General features: G+C 44.7%; 1 long non-coding RNA gene across 1 annotated transcript; it reads left to right on the top strand.

The window, feature by feature from the left end:
• Window positions 1-230: 230 nt before the first annotated feature.
• LOC109025928 (uncharacterized) lies at window positions 231-1067 on the top strand. The gene is made up of 3 exons (XR_002004884.1): window positions 231-605; window positions 741-875; window positions 967-1067. It is a non-coding gene; the product is annotated as an uncharacterized lncRNA (long non-coding RNA).
• Window positions 1068-4749: the final 3682 nt, after the last annotated feature.

The following is a 4749-nucleotide window of genomic DNA, read 5'->3' as shown; positions in this document are numbered from 1 at the left end:
CATCTTGCTTGGTGAAGGCATTCTTACCTGGTGTCTGAACCTACCCCGACCTAACCGGCAGAGCTCAAAATGGACCCAGGTGGTGTGATCCCAGAGCCCATTTACTTAGCTCCTTCACCACCCTGCCTCCCAGGCACCATATTACACCACAGTAGAACTGGAATCTCACACTGTTAGAGCTTGATGAAATTGTACTGGTCAAGTCAGTCAAACCAGTCAAGCGGACAAGAAAGAGGGACTCAGATCACCTGGAATTATGGCAATGCATTGCAAGGATACTTCTGAAAATCGGGTGTCACGGGAAGCTGAACTTTGCATCCCAGTTCTGAAACATACAGCAACCTCATGGAGACAGATGCATCACTCGGCATTTTGGGGTGGTAGCAAGTTCAGTGACCTGCCAGATTTCTTAGCATTAACTTGAAAGAGAAGACACTTGTTTGATTTGATTTGATTTCTACTAGTCAAGTGGGCACCTGGATTAAGCAGACTCTCCCCCAGGCACCCCAGAGGCCTCTGACATCCCTTATGTCCAGCCCAGACACGGCCTTTCTGTGGCCTCAGCGTATCTGCCCAGTCCAATCAGCTATAGCCAGAATAAAAAGGTTAGTTTCCCTCCACCCATCAGCCATGCCATACATGACATGCATGCGAATAATGATCTGAGCTGTGTTATCTGGCAGAGGCGATGCTCACGGCTCTGCTCCATGTTCTGGGACATGACTGGACTCTCATTTTAGGGAGGAAGATCCAAGAGAGGGAAGGAGGCTTTCCCAGCTACTTTCCTGCTAACCAGGGCAGAGGCTGGTCTGCATCCCCCTATCCAGGTGGCCCCTGCAGTCATGGCTTTTCTGCTTCTAGAAGCCATCCCTGAGGTCAGCTGAATTTAGACCTATGGTATCTCCAGTATAGCACTTTGTCATCTGTTTGTGATAATAGTTTTCCAATTCTTGTCACTTCCTCCAGAACATCATTGCAGAACTCAAAATACATTGCATCATACAAAATGAAGTGGAGAATTAAGGTAATTATCCAATTATTAAAAACCATTTCTTATTCGTTAGCTACATAACTCTTCAAGTCTCCATTTTACATGTGTTCCTCTGATGTGAATTTGACCCTGGCCTATTTGTTTTTCAGTAAAGTCCAAAATCCAAAATAGCCCAACAGAAAGACCCCCTCCCAGTATTCCACAGCATCAGTAATAAAGCTCCTTATCAGATCTAATTTAAATCTTTCTTGAAACTACTTAAGTCCTTCTGTACCATCCTCTGCAAGTGCAGAACAGCCAGAGTGCAGGTTGCAGGATGTGGGGGGATTATTACAGTGAAATCGGCACACAGATCTCAAGATGAAAGTTTGCTGTTTCTCCAGACCGTCTAGGTGACTGCCTTTTGAAATCGCACACGGCTTATACTGCCATTCGTGTAGTTTAAGAAAAAAATTAAATAAAAGTACAAAAGGAAACCAGCAGTGTTTTAAGAGATTTCATTTCTGCTTGATGCTTGTACTCATTTGCAGGGAGGCAGGAGGAGCGCTTGTACTATATAGGGTCTCTGGAAACACTTAAAGTTCAGAAAGACCCACAACCCCAATCCAAGTTCTAGACAGAAGAGAGAGGGTGCAAAGGCAAAACCCTCCCCTTACTTTATTCCACATCACACTGGGGTAAGTGGCTTGCCCCTCGATGTCCAGCCTTTACCATTCTGTGCCTCAGAGGCTGACACACCCCCACAGCATCCAGATTCCCCTGCCCTCTGGCTTCTGACTGAGATCGACCGAGAGGCAGTGTGATCATTAATTTTAACGTGTCAGCTTGGTTGGACATGGTACACAAATACACGGTCGAACATTATTCTAGATGTTTCTATGAAGGTGTTTTGTGGATGAGAATAACATTTAAATCAGTGGACTTGAAGTAGAATACCCTACATAAGGTGGGTGGGCTTTATCCAATCTGTGGAAGGCCTTCATAGAACAAAGACTGACCTCCCCCTGAGCGAGAAGGAATTCTGCCAGCAGACAGCCTTTGAACTCCCTGAGTCTCCAGCCTCACAGCCTACCCCATCAGTCTTCGGACTCACCACGCCTCCACAATCACATGAGACAGCTCCTTAAATAAACGAATGAATCTCTCTCTTTTTCTCTCTCTGTCTCTCTCTCTCTGTCCCCCTGTCTGTCACACACACACACACACACACACACACACACACACCAGTGGTTCTGCTTCTCCGGAGAACCCTGACTAGTACAGGCAGCAACGCTAGGAAATCAGACCAGATGGAGGAAGGGAAGCAAGTATTTATCCCCTAGCTCCTCCCCTGTGGGGTCTGCACACAGCCCCAGCCATCTCAGGGTAGGGGAGCCATGCCCCCTCCTCACACCCTCAGGCCTACAGGTGATACCTGCACTCTCTTTTCTTAAATCCAAGGACTGCGCTAACCTTGGACAGTTTCCCCACACCATGCTCACCCCTTTACAAATGATCCTCTAATTAACTTCTCAATTTATCCTACTATGAGCCTGCTGAAACCTTCACTAACACCAGCATCACCAGAATGTGGGGGCCATGGCAAACTTGATGTGGCATTCAGGGCCTTCCTTGTCTGACCTCAACCTCCCCTTCCAGGGTCTTTTTCTGCCATGTTCATTCACTCCAAAGACACACAAAAACACACAGTAACATACTCAGTATTGTCACCAGACTGCGGCTCTCCCCCACATAGCACCCCCACTCCAACACCTCTGTCACTCTCTCTGGATGTCAGCACCCCACAGTGTCCTATGCACATTACCAAACAACCACACACTAGTAACTTAAAAATGAATAAGAGGGCTGGGGGGGTTGGCTCACACCTGTAATCCCAGCACTTTGGGAAGCCAAGGCGGGTGGATCACCTGAGGTCAGAAGTTCGAGACCAGCCTGACCAACATGGTGAAACCCTGTCTCTACTAAAAATACAAAAATTAGCCAGGCATGGTAGTGGGCACCTGTAATCCCAGCTACTTGGGAGGCTGAGGCAGGATAATTCCTTTAACCCAGGAGGCAGGGGTTGCAGTAAGCTGAGATTGCACCACTGCACTCCAGCCTGGGCGACAGAGTGAGACTCTGTCTCAAAAAAAAAAAAAAGAAAGAAAGAAAGAAAGAAAATGAATAACAGCTGGGAACCACTGCCCGTTGTGGCTCTTTGCTACTTCATCACATCCCCCAACTTTGGTTCTGCAATCATGTATCCTCCATCTTGTCAACCAGTCAGTGGTGTTGGTTGGTTGGTTTGTTGTTGTCTTGTTCAACCCAAGTCCCCTTTGTCCCCTGTAGTCATATTTGTAGCCAAGTTGTTAGGGTATTTAGCAAGGTATGGGAATCTGCTGGAGTAAGCGATTGCTTCATTTTGTTTTCACACCACGTGCTCAACAATGTCTGAGCAGGTATGACAGTTTTTATTTTGTTTTTTGTGTGTTTAAATTGCTTAAGATGCTCCAAAGGCTTTGTTTTAAAAATAAATAATAAATATCACAGGGAAAAATGAAGAACTGTATAGGTTTTAGTAAAAATCATGCTTATGTCTTCTTTTCTTCTGGATTTTCCTACATTGTGTTAAAAATAGGAACACACGTTTTTCAGCCTGACACTGTGTCTACCACAGAAATAATGAAAAGCAACAAAAAATGGAAATAAGCAACATGACAAAACCAGTCCCCCTGAGGTTTCAGCTAAGAGAAAAAAGGAACAAATAGAACCAAGGCTGTAGCAGCACCTACAATTAGCATAAGCTGCATCAATGAGGTGTCAAGGTTTCAGAATTAATAAGCCCCAGGTCAGCCACCCAGGTGATGGCCACGTAGACCAACTAAACAAGAAAGTCCCACAGAAGGGAGGCTTGCGGTCAGACAAGATTCTGAGATTCTAAGCAGTGAGACAACTGACAACTGAAAGTTAGACTGCACATAAACATATTCAAATACAAGCATATCGTGTTTTTTGCACGTTACTTTATTGTACTTTTCATATATTGCATTTTTTACAAACTGAAGGTTTTGGGCAATCCTGCTTTGAGCAAGTCACTCGGTACCATTTTTTCCAACAGCATGTGCTCACTTCCTGTCTCTGTGTCACATTTTGGTAAATCTCACAATATTTCAAATGATTTGTTATTATTATAACTGTTATGGTGATCTGCAATCAGTGATCTTTGATGTTTCTATTGTAATTTTTTGAGGGGTGCCATGAACTGTGCTCATACAAGATGGAGAGCTTAATAAATGTGTACGTTCTGACTGCTCCACTGACTGGCCGTTCTCCTGTCTCTCCCATTCTCCTCGGGCCTCCCTAACCCCTGAGACACAACAACACTGAAAGTAGGATAATTAATTACCCTATAATGACCTCGAAGTGTTCAAGTGAAAGGAAGTATCTCACATCTCTCCCTTTAAATCAAAAGTTAGAAATGATTACGATTAGTGAGCAGGGCATGTCGAAAGCTGAGATAGGCCTTTCGCACCAGTCAAGCCATGAATGCAAAGGAAAAGTTCTTGAAGAAAATTAAAAGCGGTACTCCAGTGAACACATGAATGATAAGAAAGCCAACAGCTTTATTGCTGATACAGAGAAAGTTTTAGTGATCTGGATAGAAGATCAAACCAGCCACAGCATCCCTTTAAGTCAAAGGAAGCAATCCTCCCAAGCAAGGCCCTAATTGTCTTCAATTCGATGAAGGCTGAAAGAGGTGAGGAACCTACAGAAGAAAA

This window comes from Gorilla gorilla, chromosome 11 (genome assembly GCF_029281585.2).
Source record: "Gorilla gorilla gorilla isolate KB3781 chromosome 11, NHGRI_mGorGor1-v2.1_pri, whole genome shotgun sequence".
NCBI classification, from domain to species: domain Eukaryota; kingdom Metazoa; phylum Chordata; class Mammalia; order Primates; family Hominidae; genus Gorilla; species Gorilla gorilla.
Note: the sequence above shows the minus strand (reverse complement) of the source record. Positions and strands in the feature narration are given on the sequence as shown.